Source organism: Bombus impatiens, unplaced genomic scaffold (genome assembly GCF_000188095.3).
Source record: "Bombus impatiens unplaced genomic scaffold, BIMP_2.2 scf_1587, whole genome shotgun sequence".
In the NCBI taxonomy this organism is placed as follows: domain Eukaryota; kingdom Metazoa; phylum Arthropoda; class Insecta; order Hymenoptera; family Apidae; genus Bombus; species Bombus impatiens.
In genome coordinates, this window is record NT_178006.1 from 41,579 (window position 1) to 58,537 (window position 16,959).

A 16,959-nucleotide genomic window follows, 5' to 3' on the forward strand; every position below is an offset into this window, starting at 1 on the left:
GAATAGTCAACATATCTATATCGGTCTCTACCCTTATAAGTCGCGTACTTAATGTATTGTTGTAACTAAGTCTTACATAACGTGGTTGGAGTGAATTGTGATTTATGTTAATTCAGTGCGTGTTACATTGTGATTGCTGAATTCATAATAAAGGTTGATTAAAACAAAGTTAATAGTTGTGTTACGACTCAACTATATTTTATTTTCACCAACCAACCTTAAAAATTACGTGACAACCGCGGCTACGTTCGGCGACTAATGGTCGCCTTGAGCCCAAGTTTATTATCACAAATCGCAAACAAGTACAATTGGACAGAATGACGGCGAATTGTTTAATTAGAACTGTAAACTTTAATTACGATTTTACGGATTTTCCCGAAGTTCCAGGGGAAGGCTACGGTGTCCTTTCATCTCCGACATATATAATGAAATAAAAAAATTAGTGAACAGTGGAATTGTGTAATATGTATAGCTAAGAATTATATATTTTTTAGAATAAACATATATGTGCGTAAATTTATAAAACAGTCGTCAACGAAGGTTTCACATTTAAAAAACGAAAGGCTTTTTAACTCGGCGAGGATGCGGCAAGGCTATCGATATAAGTCGATAATCGAGAAGAAGTTTCTCCAGACCTTTCTAGATCCTAACCACGAAAACTATTCCCACTCGAAGCAACTCGGTTTCCTATTTTCTCGACGGTGTTCCTCGGTGCCATTCCATTTTTCCACGGATTAAAAATTCTCGCGTAGATTTATCGCGTCCGGACCGTGCGTTCCTCAGCGTGATTTACGAGCCACCAACTAAGAGTTTTGAATCGCTTTTTTCCTCGACGCTGTGAAGCCGCGTTTCGAACGCTGCGCATCATCGATACAAGTGAATATATCCTGCAGGTTTAAAATGTTTCTATTCTCTTCTGTTCCCACTAAAAACTTTTAACGTCAGAGATATCAACATTATTACGCGTGCAGTAACGATACGATTTAATACGATGAACGTACGATAACATGATTACGCATATAATATGGATATAAAAGTTTTCCATGGCACGCGTTCAAATACTTTTGGTAACAAATTAGGAAAGGAATATTTAGCACAGTTTGCAGAAAAATGTATCTGAATAGGTCAACAAATGCAATGTCTCTCTATATGTATTCCAGCAATTTCTGTAACTCGTTTCGACCACTTTGGTTTTCACAATGTTCGGGCTTTAAGATGCGGTCGTGGCAAGTTTTCCTCGGAAAATCTTTCTCCACGTTGAAATATTCTTACGAAACACGCAACGTCGGTCGTCGTCTGACGCCATTATCGTCTGTTAACCACGTTATATCGTATTGTATTAGCGTGTCATTTTTATCAGTCTGACATTGTGACGATGGACGATAAGCCCTGGTATTTGCGGTTTTCTAATACGAATAATATGTACACGATCGTAATAAGTTATCAAGGGATGCGTTTAGTGTACGTACAATACGTAGAATACGTGAAAGCGCTTTTCTCTTGTAAATAACACGGTAATTTAGCGTCTGCTCTGTCTAGAAACGTTCCAGGAAGTTTCGGCCGCGATCGTTAATTGTCCCTGATGTTTGGCTGCCACGATGCACAGGAAACGCGTGAGAAACCACATTACTAATATTAGCAATAATATTAATAATATTAACAATTTGTGGGCGAGCAAGATAGAATGAAAGTAACAAGAAGCGAGATGAATTATAAACGACTAAAGCTATTCGCCCTTCAAAGAATTATTTGTTAAACACGTATTCCTTCGTATCTAGAAAAAAAAAGGACGTATACTATCGGTGATTCCAGACTGCTGATTGGTCATTTTCGATATATTAATTAACAGTCGAAAAAGGTGTTGGAGTTACTAAAAACACGCCGTCTGTGATTATTACGTTTTTCTTATAAAAAATGCAAATTGGCTATTCCGGAGCAAAATGATATTTCGCTGGGTCGAAGAGCTTTGGTTTTCGAGAATAGATGTCGCAAACGAACGAGAGACAAGCATTTAAAAGAGCGCCATTCGAAATAAGGGATTCTTTCACGGTATTTCCTCTTATAGTCTGGTCAACTTTTCTTTCTGCTGTATGAAAATTCCATTCTTAAAGTTCAACTCTTAAAATAAACGTCCAACACGAAGCTCAACGCCAAGCGTTGCAAATTGTAAGAGACAAAAAATTTCGTTGCTACATGGTTCACTGATCAGTTTTCTTGATCAATTTTTATTTTGAGCTTTCTCTTCGAAATCGGTGTGAAAGAAGAATCTTGAAAAATGTATTACAAGCAAGTAAGTTTAAACGATCGAAACAAAAATTGTACACCGTTTATTTATTATACCGCCTTGAAATCTACAAAGAAAAATTCAAAGATGATAAAACGCATTTTATTATATTTACTAAAAATTTTCGTTTCTAACACCGATATCGTTTGACATTTCGACTCGTCGATTCCTCTCGAGAGAATTGCAGCTTAATCCGCCCCCCCCCCCCTCAAAAAAAGAAGAAAGAGAAAAAATGAAAAAGAGGAAGAAAGAAAAAGAAAGAACAAGGAGTAACGAAGAATACGTTAAAATATGTCCATCGAAACGAACGACCAAGTTGCTAATCCCGTGGATCTTTCAAATTATTCTGGAAAATTTACTCTAAGTTAACCACCCTTTCTTCGTTGCCTCGACGCGCCGTTTATAAACCACCGAGTCTTGGATCGTTTCCGGCTACTCCCTACGTATTATCCGGCCTCCTTTTCCCTTTATTTCTCTCGTCGACTTTGGCGTGATTCGTGCGGCCCAGCTCCAAGTCGGCGGCCATGTTTTTAGGAACCGGTAGTCGCTAATGAATTCCAGCGCCGCGTCGTGACTCGACGTCGATTAATAACGAGTTAACTCGTGTATAATAAACCTGACGGCGAATGAATATTTATGGCGTGCAAAATAAGGTTGAACGTACAGAAATAAACCGATTTTTTATTAGAATTATCATCTTTCTTAGGTCTCTGAATTTTTGTCGTATTTCTTTCGATACGATGCGGAGCGAAAAGATGCAGAGGTATTATTTATTAAACTGAACTTGGAAGAAAATTTAACTGGACAAATTTAGGAAAAGTTTAATAGGATCATAGAATTGACGTATATATATTAAATAACACGTGATTCACTTTATAGGATGACTTTTTGTCGTGTATGGAATAACTGTAACGTATGGAAAAGCTACTCGTCTTTTTCAACAATGTCAAAAGTTCAGTTTTCTATAATTGGAATAAATTGTCGTATGTATCTAAAGGGTTACCTATACAGCGGATGTTGGGACGAATTAAAAATAATTAAATAAGGAATCACTGCCAGAAATGCCAAACTGTCGCATCTGTCGCAAAAGATTCTAGACATATTCTGGCGATAATATAATGTCAGAGTGCAATCTTCGCATTTGCCAAATTTCGAGCGTAAAACATATTTCCACGGAATCCACCTATCGTTAAATCAAACTAGTAAGGTTTCAGCCTTGTCCACAAAACGAACCAGCGAAGATCGAATTGCAACGAAGCAGGAATATTCGAGGAAACGCCTCGTATCCGGTGTCACCATTATTTCGCGTTTTAGCCTTGTTTCGGCTTCCGACAGGCTATGAAAGGCTCGCGTCAGAAAAACGGAAGAGCCGTTGACAAAAGGAAAAAATTAAAAGAATGAACGTTCAGAAGTATCGCCGAAAGTTTTGTCAAGTTTTACAAAAAAAAAAGTACGCGACGTGCGGCGTCCTGCGATGTGAAGACTCTTTTTTCTCAACTATCAGCCGGTTTTCGACCGTTGTTCAACCCCTATTTGTTCGTTCGTACCTCCTTGATCTCGCGATATTAGTTACGTGCTCCTTTCTTGCGATCGATCATCTTTCAGCAACCTTGGAACTTTTCCGACTCGAGCTCACGAAACGAGGATATTTTCGGAATAAGTCCGCCCTTTCTGACTTGATAATTTTATTCCTTGACGTATGTGAATTTTCGATGCCTGTTAACGTCGTTCGGCTCGAGAGCAGTCGATCGATCGAATCGCATTTCTCCGTTTCTTCTGTATTTTCCTGTATATTTTTGTCACCGTAACACGCACGTGGGAGCTAGCAATTACCGACGAATGACAGGCAGTTGATAAAGGAGCGTGGATCGTTGAGAAGCTATCGATTTTGCAAGATTTTCGTTGCAACGAGATTTCGTAGCATGTCAAGTGTCTGAATCGAATTAAAGCAATGTAATTATGTGTCGAGACTGCTGTAGTCTTTGAAATTTCATGTGGTATTGTTTTGGAGTTAATAAAAAGGTTTCGAACGTTTTAAGAAACAATGTAATATACCATTGAAACAGGAAGTCATATGCACTGACGGTGATTCGTCGGTACTCTCTACAAAATTTCAGAAGTTTTCATAGTGATTCTATAGGGAGTGGACGAAAGCGAATTAGAAAATGTACACGGAATCGAACAACAGTGGAGCAACAGTGGAGAAACAGTGGAGGCAATGGTAGAGCAACAATTGAGCAACAGTCGAGCAACGGTAAAACACCGCACATATCAAAACGCGTAAGCCAAAGTGGTGGAAATCAGGTGATTTATCATCGACGACGGCATATGGCGCACAAAGGCCCGTGCAACGAGAGAAATAAGTCTCATTATCCGGACATTATTAGCACCCGGTATTCGGTATTAAAAGCTCGTTAAACGGGTACTGCGGAGAAGCGAAAGCTTACCGGCTCGTCAGCTACGAAATTAAACGGAAATTACTTTAGGCTAATAGGTTAGCGTATCGTGACGCGCGTCCCTGATTTTCATTCAACCACCGCCGCACCACCCCGTTTCAATTCCCTTTAGCCAACCGTTCGAGCAGAAGAATCTCCGACTGATAATCGAATTTCCAACGAAACTTGCGGCTCGTCGAACCGATAAGGGTCGGCGGTAACCGTGGCGAGGGGGTTGAAAAACAGAAACTCGTGCCAGAAACGATTCCACCGGTGATTTAATGCTTTCCAGGGGAGATCGTGTCCATCTGGAGCGCGAAGGTTAATTTATTTTTTCATTTTATTCAATTTGACAAAATCTACGAACATTTCGGGATAAGAAGTTCTTGAACATTGATTGATCATCGAACTAATCATCGAGCTAATCACCGAGATTTCGTGAATCCTTTGGCACGCCCTGGAGAAATCGGAATAATTGAAACAAAATCTAATATTGGTAAATGTTTAGGCACGAGGCTGGTTTACTTAGTTTACTGGTTTTGGTAGTACTTAGTGGGATGTATCGGAAATTTTGCGATAATGGTGCTAAACTAACATTATTGGGCAGTTATGAGGAATATTTCATCGTTATAGAAGATACTTGATCATTCGAATGACAATTAGATATACAAAATATGTAAATGAGATTATTTATACATTTAAAAGTTCTTATTTGTTTTACTGATATTGTCTTCGATGTGACGACGCCAATTGTAAACTAAATATTGTTCCACAAATTTGATTTATCAAATATGGATGAATATATTTTACATTAACGAGCTTCCACTTACAGTTGGTATTAAATTGCAAAGGATGTTGTTTAATAAAAATAAACTTATACGTACGTATGTATATAGGTATTAATTATACACGTTATAATGTTAATCCCAATTTAACGCAATAGCTTTCTCAAATTAATTCATAAAGGCTCGAATTAATTTTAACGATTCGTACAAGTCGAGATACAAGATAGTGCAGCTAATGGATTCACAAGTAGATCTTGAAGAAACTTTTTTTCCCCCTCTTGTATTATCAAGATCTATCCTTAAAGAGATTAGTAGGTTCCGGATGTTTAATCTATGCAGATCTCCAGTCAACTACAAGAATCTCGTTCCACCAATTTCCTTCTACCGTACTCGTAATGAAGCTCTCGGCTATCGACGATATTGTTAGGCCCTTTTTAAATAGTATGAAAATTTATATTACTCTAACCCGCAAAGTGCCACGGTTCGCTGTTTCTTTTTCATCGTTCGTAACAATAAGTATATCATTTCAGAGTAATTTCTCCGTCGAATTTGCTGATCAATGTCAATCATTTTTAATGGTTGTACGAACGAGGTGTTATAGATTGGGTCAGGCTCTCTTTCATTCTAAAATATACAAAAATTCAAAAGGAGGAATCTCGCGTGTTAACAATTACTTTTTCACGTTAAACACTGATAAAATACATAGAATGTAACTGTAAAGGAATTAACCAGAAACAGATTTAGTGGAAAGAAGAAGTACATCTCGTAACATTTCACACCAAATTTGAAACAATATAGAGATTTTAACGCTATTGTATATTTATACGCTAGTATATCTGGAAGAGATTTGGCGAACGTAGAATCGGAGAAATCGAAGCAATAAATCTGACAGAGGTGAAAAAGCATAGATGGGGATACTAAAGTTCGAACAAGATGTAGGAGCAATTATGATTCGTAGTATCGAATTGGGATAAACTAACGAGGAGATATATCAGGCTTGCGTCGAATCATTTCGATAAAATCTATTATTTTTTTCTTTTCTTTTTAATTAATGATCCAAGTCTATATGATCGGAGCGACTTCTTTCGATATCTCGGGGACTGGAATGTGTAAAAAACAATTTCATTTTTTAAAATCCCACGTTTTTGAAACAAACGGTGAAATCTCAGTTATCGAAAAGGGAGGGAACCTCGTGGCCCTGAGCGGCTAAAACATTTCAACTAATAGTTAGAATCTCAATAACGTGAAGCGTTCATTATTGCAAAAAATCTCGTTTATTACATGCAAAACGGAAATGATGAAAATTGATGAAAATGATAAAAAGTATATTAAAATTAATTATGAAAAGAATAAAAATGTTGAAAATTGAGAATGAAAATGACAAAGAATGATATGAAAATTCTCCTCTTTTCTAGAAAATTAACTATCGAAATGGGAATGGACTGTTATCAAATTCCAATCACAGATAGGATCTAAGGAATATAGTATTTAAGATACGGTATTGAATTTCAGGAGAAATCTCAAGATTAGCGAAGGTGATCGTGTTTAAATGGCATGATGGAGCAAAGCCTGACGAATCGAAGTCGAAGCATGACATATTGCAATGATTTCTGCAGAAATACAGACAGAGGAACTGAGAAACATACGAAGCGCGAATGTCACGTGGTCAAAGCGGCAACGGGAAACTAGGTCGCGCTCGTTTCCCGGGAGATTGAACTTTCTGTGTCGTCCTCTTTCGTCTATTCCGTAAGCTGTAAAGTAAAGTCCTCATGCCGACCGGGGACCGTCGCGTCGATACGTTTTCGTCCCTGCAGCGGCCTGAACGCGGCACACGCCCATTTGTCTGGCTTTAATAAACGAAACTCTTATAGCTGCTTCTTCCAACGAAACCGAACAAATAACGTTTTCAACGGTTCAAAGAGGATTTTTTTCAGCACACAGGAAAATTATTAATTTCAAAAGTAATTCATTTATTTTAGAGTTTTGGTTGAAATGGGAGAGAAGATAACCGCAATGAATTATCGAGTTTGATTCGTAAAAGATATTTGTGGAGATACATTTTTGGCAAGAGACGATAAGATTCGTCGTTGCTTGGTTAATTGCTAATATTAAACAAAGTAGGAGAATAGAAAATATTGATAAATTATCAGATGCATTCTGACTTGCAAAATTATTTTTACCGTGATTTATTTTCCATGAAATAAGATTTTGTGGTTACGATACCTCAGGACTCGAAAATAAGAGAGTACGCGATTACTGTGTGTCCTGATTCTAACAGCAAATTCTAATACGAAGAAATTCTACGTACATACCTATATACGACAAAGTATCCCTAAATGCTGATGTTGGAGAAAGAATTTTTAAAATTCCCTTTATAACAAAAGCTACCGTGACGTACTTGCACGGTCCACTTATCAAACATGTGAACGAACACGAGATTCTTGCAGCAGAGACGAAAATAGAGACTTGAAACTATCACGATGACGAAATAACATATATAATAACGTATTATATGAAAATTTTGTTTAATCGTTTTACATTAGTAAAGGAGATTCGCTCGACTTTTCTTTTGTCGCTATTTCTTTCAGCTAGATCAGATAGCAGCTACAATCGTATGAAATTTAAGGAAATCGAGATATTTATAACGTTATAATAAACTACCGCTTGGCAACAGAAATGCCCTGCCTCAAATACGCGTATCATAATTCTGAGCTCTCTTTCGTACTAATACATTCCATAAAACAACTGCGATAATCGAGAGAACGTAAAAGCATAAAAGAAGAAATAGGGAAATCGAAGCTCAGAGTACGATTTGAAAAGGAACGCGTATCGGAAGGAGCTTGCTAGATCTCTCTTATAGCTTCGTTTGACTTGCCGAAGAATGTACTGGCACAAAAGCTGCATTTGCACAAGATCGATTTCCTTCGCGGTATATCCGAAATCGAACGCCCGGTTTACTATGTCTCGCGTGTTTTTATACAGGGAATCCGTAGGATTCTGAGATTTCGCACACGTACGTACTCTTCTGATCCGAGGAACGCCTTTAGCGTGTTGCCAAGAATTCGTGACGGATTTGTGTCGTATTCGTGTACCAAGGACGCGATAGTTGGACATGAAAGTGCGAATCCCTCGAGTGGAACGGAGAATCTCCTGCTACTTTTAAGCTGCCCGCTGAGAGCGCGCAAAATAGACAACAATTTTAGGCTCTATCTTTCAGAGTTCTTTTCGCCTCGACTTTTTTTATTCTCGAAATTCGGCGCATTTTGAAGCGTATTGGGTCGGGATGTGATATTTTTCCACTTATTACCATAACACAAGTAAGTATAAATTAATATACGTGGTAGGTTCCTTTCATTTCCTCTCGTGATATACATGTAAATCATTTTCTATAAAAAGCACTGTGTCAGTCCAATCTAGCTCTTTATCGTGTCAATTATATGAACTGTATACAACAACTATGATATAGACTGTTGCAACACTCAACTAACTAGCGACCAGTCAGGCACAACTGATCGGTTGGTATCGCGAGCCTTGAACGTTATTAGCGACCAAGGTGGAGGATTATAATAAATGTAAAGAGCGAGGTTTAGTTCACCTTATTTATTCCACTCAATACTCTGAATACAACTGTCTTTTAGTTCACTGGTTATACTATTAAATATAATTGTCACTGACTGAATACTGTTATATGTTGACTCTTAGAATACTCGTGCAAAAGTGATCCTTGGTGATGTTGCTTTCGTAGAGAAAAGTTCGTGGTGGGTGTGTCTCAAGTCGGTTCCTATCTGATCATTGGGTAAAGACGTATGTTTAAGGATGGGCTGGCCGCCCTAATGAAGGATCGCGTGCGGGTGACCTTACACTTGGGGAAAACCCGCGTTTCCGGTCTTCCTGAGATGTACCATAAAATAAAGAAGTTACGTATCTTATGGGTTACGTTTATGATGGGTCCGCACTAAAGTAGCGTAGACCCTTGACGGTCGTCCTGCCCGTGGATTGCATCTGGTTCACATAAAGCATCGCGGTAATTACCAGACGGCCACTCCAAATCCCGAACATAGACGAAACGAAGGAAGAAATCGTACAAAGATGCAAAATGCTTTAGAAAAGAGGAAAGATTTTTAGAGTGTAGTAGAGGCCGGAGATTCTTGGATTTCATTGAACGTTGCGGAAGGAAACGATGGATTCTCAGTAATTGGGCGGCATCGCGCATCGACGTGCGGCACGTATATGCAAATGCTGGAAATCCTGCTACATCCACGAAACTTGTTAGACCTCTTCAGACTCGAAAAGGCCAGACACTTAGGCCAGGTCCTTAGACAGAGAATTTCGAAAAGTCGACGTTCCCGTGTCCGTCCAGCCATTTGACCAGGGTCGATTTACAAAGCTCCCACGCGTGCCTAGCTATTATACTTTCGAGTCGAGTGCACGTACTATCACAATCTAGCAACAAGGAAGTAGTTTGTTTATAGGGAAATAGAAATCGGTTGTTCGTATCATTTCTTGTGTGGAATTTTTTTCATTTATAGAGTTCTTAGGCTTGTTAAAGAAGATTTTTTTTCAATAATTCCGAGAAATATTTGCAATCATTACCGTGCATAGAAGGGCAAAACGTATCGCATAAAGCTACGTCGTCTTGGACACTGGAATGCTTCACAGTGAAAGAAGCGTTTATATTATAAGAGGGTCAATTTCACGCGACCCTCGTCTCGTCTTTCTGCTCGAAGAGAATATCCTGTGTAGTAAGATTTCACAGAATTAGTTTCTTTTTCGAAGAAAAGTGCAGTACAAGGGAAACTTTGAGAAGGTGCTCCGAAGACAGTGAAAAATTACTATAATTTTGGGAAACCGCGAAACACGATTGTGGAACGAATAGCAGAGCTATTCGACCTTTGCTGCTGTTGCGTTCGAGCACTTCCGGTCCAATCTTTGGGAAGAGAGGAAGAGATTGCACGAAGAAGACCTATCAGGTTTAATGTCACTTTCGAGATAGTACGAATTTTTCATCAAAGTAAGAATAAATATCTGTTTAGTACATTTCTATACTCCTCTGCTTGTCTAATTAAGATAATAAATGAATAATAAACGGTAATACGAGACACTTCCTTTGTTAGATATATCTTTTTTGAGGAATATTCGAAGCTTTAGAATTTTACGACTATCGACGAAAAAAAAATTCTACTTCACCTTTCACCCACGTCCAATTTTTTCCAAGTTTCCTCTAGTGGATCTGGTTCTTTTCACGAACTGGCTGGCACATGTAACGAACGCACACGCGCCTTTCCATTAAACTGAACACACGCTATTAAAAATTAAGACTACGGACACTGGACCGCTTCAACTTTTTTCTTCGCTTCAAACCCACGCCTTAGACTTTACACTACTCGAGAAACTTCACGATACCGTGCTCGACGAGGTTTCGCACCCACAGGATAGCTTTGTTACACCAGGGAAACGAGGATTGCTCTATCCCTTGATACAGCGATACGGCTAACAAAGACGAACGTTCGGGTCGTATGTTTTATTTAGAAAAATCTTCAGATCTGCAAAACGATGCTCTATGATAACAGAATCAGGTTGTACTCGTCTTTCAAAGTGCCCACGCGTATCTTCGTTGCGTCTAGATTATGCAGCTATTTGGCCCTATCGGCGGCGACCCAATGATGTACAAGCCAACAGATTCACGGATCCCCTGCGAATTATAATTTTACGACTTTTACGATTTTTACGACTACATTGGTGACGCATGACATTCGGGAAGAAATCGATGACCGTACCATAAAGTATGGCTGCAAATTGGAAAATCAGATTTACGAATATTATGCTTTTAGAATTATTACTACTACATAGTATATATATATATAGTGCTGCACAAAATTATCCTCAAGGTTTCAAAAATATATCTTTAAAACGTTATACTTTTGACTCGTGTAAAGAAAAAAAGATATCACTTTGTCGTAAGATTCTTCTCTTAAACATCCTAACGCCTTCGTAAGCTGACTTTTCGTCGAAATTAACCGTGTCGTGAGTGCACCTGCAAAGGGATATATCGAACGACCACGTCCATGCGTATTTTCATCCCCTCTGGTCGCATTGACGTTGCGACGCGGGCTTAACAGTATTATACCCGGTGCAGCCATAAATATCATAATCTCTTTGCTCGGCGTTTGTTGGATTTTGCAAGTAGAAACTAGAGACAATAAGCGACTATCAGTTAGAACGAGCGATGGCTACGAGCGTCGACTCTGACGAGTGACGACCAAGTAGAACGACTAGCAACTACCGGATAACGATTAACAACGAGCTCTCTTATTTCTAAAGGACAACTAACTTGCGTTTACCCTCTGCCTGTGGCTCTGTAGCGCGACCCTAACCTAACCTGACCTAACCCCTTGAACGGAGGTAAAAATACTGGTCACTGATGATAGGTGATCTCGCGAGATCAAAGCTCGGCATTACAAGATACCGAGAACCGTTATACGCGGCAACGAGCATTTGGACTACAGAAGATCGTTAGAGACTTTATGATAGTTTTCTGACAAGGAAACAAACAAAGACCGGCCTTTTAAGGAAATTATGATAATTTGTAGAATAGCCAACTAACATCGTGTATACGGCACTTTGCTATCAAAAAGTCAGCCATTTAAATATGGTTTGTTGAATTTTATTCTATTACGATACATATGTATGTCTACGTTTCCTAACTACATGCTCGTTAACAGCCGATAATTAGCATTACGTTATTATGTTGTTGGGTTTAAAGGTGTTACGAAGTTATTTGTTTTTCTTCAAATCCATTTCCGTCATTTCCTTGAAAAGATGCTTAATCGGAGAAAATTAATACGAAAAGGATTAATGCTTTATGCGATGGCCAGAATATAAATGATTCGTATACCAAATCCAACTTAATTTAGTTCGTAATTATCTCTTAATTATTGGTACGTACGTATGTAGAAAATTTATCTGATTACGATGAGTGATGGGGAAAATTTACAAAACAGATCCAGAATGCAATTAGTTGACTTTGCTAGTATAATCGTTTCTCTGTTTTTACCCTTATCACTGTAGATATGTATTAGATGATGGGCATGTACATACGCATGTACGTATTAACATAAAATCTCGCGAAAAACTGCTACGTTCAGTTATTTGTGGGTCCCTTTATATACGTATATTTTATTTTCTAATAAAAAGATACGAAGAAATTTTATGCTCGAAGCATAAGAAACATTGTAAGAAAGGAATTTCATTTTTGAAAAGAAAGAAACTACGTGTAGTTATATTAAAAGTAAAGCTCTCACTTATCCGAAGATATCCTTAACATTTTCATCATTTATGTATAATAAAACTCAGCTAGATCTAAATAACATCGGCTCCCCTCGATCTAATCTTTCCCATGCGAGTTTCTCGTATCACAGAATAATCTGTGGGAAAATCGGATTGTTCAAATTTTTACCAACTGTTCTCCTCTCTTCTCATCGAATACATCCAAAAGAAAAATTGCAGACAACCAGTCTGAGATTCTAATTTGGCAAATAACATAGGAACTTTTATCAACAACAACGTGAATTCAGACGTAAAGAATCTCGTCGGTATCGATCATAAACACTCAAATTTAGATCGGCAAAGAAACTTGAAGCGACATGTAAGTGTAACTTGCTAATTTACAGAAGACGCCTAAACGTCGGGTCGTTTGCCGCGTCGTTAGCTTTCAAGTAACATGGTAACAAGGTGATTTACGTACGAGTTAGTCAAAAGTTGCACTAATTTAGATCTAAAGCCAAATGAATATAATAGCAAATTTTATGCCATCTTACGATACCACCATACTTTCAACCAAAATGCATATAATATCGAATGAAAACCGGTCGCTAATTTAGATTTAAAGAATTTAAGCTTTGAACAAAATAATAAGCTGCCAATTTACTAAACTTTATGAAATCTTTAGATAACACGAAGAAAATATATCGATCGATTTAAAGGATGGAAAATTTCACTGTGAGGAGGATCTTTAAGCTATCAAATGTCTGTGAATTTTCGACCAATCGCGGGGAGACGCAATCGCGAGGAGAGACGTCAACGGGAGTCGTAAATTCCCGTTACGATTATAATAACCGACACCACGAGTTGATCGATCCCCTGATTACCGTTAAGATAATAGGGGTGATTCAGTTTGTATAACATTGTGATTCACAAAATTATAAATTATATATTTTTCCACTTAATTTACACCGTTGCTTATAATATATATCGTCGACAATGAGTTAGCGTATAGAGACGCGATACACTGGCACAATATTCGTTGAGGATAGACCAAGGCTCTTATAATTGAAGTTAGTATGTTAGTGGACGTAACAGTCTGGAAACTGAAATTTAAATACGGGATATGATTAATTAACACGAGAACAATTTATCAAGTTATTAAAAGCCATTCGAACAAACAGTAACGCAATAATTTATCATTCTTCTAAATATGGTAAGTAGCATTTACGATGATAATCCATATTCACTTGTTACAGTATGCTATCTTATGCATATAATATATTGTTACATCTAAAATTATTTGAAAGATGCTTGATCACGATTTAAAAAGAAAAGACTAAGAGACAAATCTAAGAGACGATCTTAAACAGATTTACGCTATTCAGTTTTACCGACACAACGAAATCGTATCTCTCGATCTAAACCAATCGATCGTCCGACAAAAGGTACCGATACTTGGAGAGTGGAGCGATAAAAACGCGCATTAGGTCGGCACACCAGCCAGTTTGGATTTCCAGCTAGAAGCTAGCCTTTTCGCGGGTCAAAGACGACGAGGCTAACAAAAGTGATAAAGGACCGCAAGGGTGCAGCCCGTATATTTATGGCACCACGTCGCTTTATTATCCCTTTTAAGCGTGAGAGAGGGAGAGAGAGAGAGAAATTCCGGGTCTGAAGTGTGGATGTTCGGCCTGATTTTAGGGACTTGATATTTGTATCCTTGTTAGATGCGTATAAAATGTACGGCGATGCAAAAATGTACGAGGATGTACGAGGGTTGAGAGAAAAATGGAGAATGAGAAAGAGAGCGCAAGAGAGGGAAAGAGACGGACAGACAGAGGAAAAAAAGACACGATGCCCTTCAACAAGCCTCCATTACGTGATTGGCGTGGGTTCCGTCAAAAGGGAAACACTGGCGTTAAAGCGTCGCATTGTACGGTGTCAGTTCGAAGTAAAAGATCGGAGAAAAAGAAACAGAGGAGATCACTTGCACTTTCGGCTAAAGACCAATTGAAGATCAATCGAAGACCAATCAAAGACCAACTGAGAACCAAATGCTGGGAGTGCTAGCTGTCGTTTCGCGCGAGTAATGCTGAAAGGGCAAGAATCTGTGAGTATCCGGTGCTAGGATGATATTACGGTGCGTTCCGCGCAGAGGATAGGTTGGTCTGGCATTATAGATAACGCGTAGAAATCTATCCGTTAGATCTTGGAGGCGATGAGAATTTCTTTTTTTCGCCAATGTACCAGGAATACAACGAATTTATATCGTATCGTATTACAATATCAGAAATCAGTATAGATTGGACGGTAATATTGTGCACGTTACGTATTATGAAAGTGACAACATGGATGATTTACAAGTTTGAAATTACAAGCATAGAAGTTGCCAATGGCGTAATAAATGTAACAAATTGGAAATAAGGAATAAGTTTTAACATTTGGGAGTAGCTTTAGGGATTGCAAAATATTTGACTTCTAAACCGAACAGTAAGAATTTCGACTAGTGTAATTTGAAACGCTCTTTATTGTCACTCAACCAATGATCCTAAAATCCATGAATGGAAGACAAGTTCGACCATTATACTTCCTACTCCAACTTTACGTGTTTATATATATCATATTTTCATAATTTGATCCAACATATGAAGAATAAAAGACAAAAAAATGTTATACATATAGGAAATAGGTATTTTTTGCCTCTTTGCCTACAGAGCTTCAGTACTACTTTTACGAAATTTGGGTTGTTCAAACCCTACGAGTTCTCGGTGTAGAATGCAAAATCATTGACTTAAAATTGATAAAAACTGACTTAAAATTAGATTCCATAGTGAAACCATTTTTCATACGCTTGCCATTCGCTTTTATCGAGGAACGTCTGTTCGTCGAGATACCAAACTCGATTATTCGCCTAATTCCTGTTTCCCTTTTCACCCCTTTCAACCTATCCCTGCCGTTCGTTTAGCAATGGCGAAAATTCGGTTGGACCCGCCTCTACCCAGGCTTTGCGCGGCCAGCTCCATCAAAGCGTAAACTTCTCCTCGGAAATAATGCTATTCATTGAAAAGGCAATGCGTTTCGTTGCGACGCGGGGATTGGAACAATCCCTTCGCGACCACGACCAATAGTCGATCGGATAATGAACTCATTGCGCATAGAATATCGCACGAAGCTACTGGCGGAATGATTCTGTTCGAGAATCATTCAATAGATGTACTTTGCGGAAGAATGCGGACAATTGGCCACATTTCGAACGCTGATTTTGTGGAAAGTGGATAATCGAGCCGTTTAACGATGACAATAGGCTGGTGGAAATAATTAATGGAGCTTTGTGGATTTTCGGGGGGTTAATCGGAATGAAGAAGCATATCGCGTGCTCGACGATTGTTATCGAGCGGTTACGTTTAACGAGTCGAGGATGAAACGTGATACGGGATGGTCCGATTCAAATTATATCCGCGGCCGTTTCTAGAATCGAGTTGCGTGTAATTCGTGAAATTGTTGTATCGCTTGTTGGTATTTTTATATTAACAAGCACCGTCCAGTAGATACTTTCAATTTTCTCTTCATCTACAGCCTACATACACCATTCCCTTTGGAATTTCACGCGCAAATATGTTAGCGGCAACACACTTTCATGCTGATATAATGCCAAATAGTCCGTCACTATTTAGCCTTACGATGATTCATGGCTGCGTCGAGGGCTTAATAAGGATCTCGGTTGAATGCTTGAGTGAATGTTTGAAAAACTGATCGAGCTATGAGGTGCCTATGACGTGACTGTCACGTCACTCATGACATGACCACAGAATACGTGAAACAATTTGACCAATGATAGATTGATAAGGGGATAAACCGATGGCACAAGCGACCCGACCAATATCCACGATAAATATAATATATATAAAACAAAAAATCTATTCCTTATTTAATGCATCTGGCCACGGAGCAAGAAAGATAGAGATGCTTTTTGGTTAGCGAATTACTACGGACCGCACGGCTCTTACCCCAAAACTCTAAGAAGCGCCAAGTGCTTATCAAAAATTCATTCTTAACAAATTTTTAATTTTCGTTTTTCGAAATTTACTACTATTCGCGTATTGAAATTGGATTCATAAACATTTTCGATAGAGAGTAGAGATCTATAAAAAGGATCGGTAGACTTTACCGTTGCTCCTCTCCCCCCCCCCCTCGT

At 38.5% G+C, this 16,959-nt stretch overlaps 1 protein-coding gene across 1 annotated transcript in view; it reads right to left on the reverse strand.

Annotated features, from left to right (window-relative positions):
• Positions 1-16,959, reverse strand: part of LOC117152425 — a 49,076-nt gene that overhangs the window by 30,019 nt on the left and 2,098 nt on the right. The window lies entirely within an intron of this gene.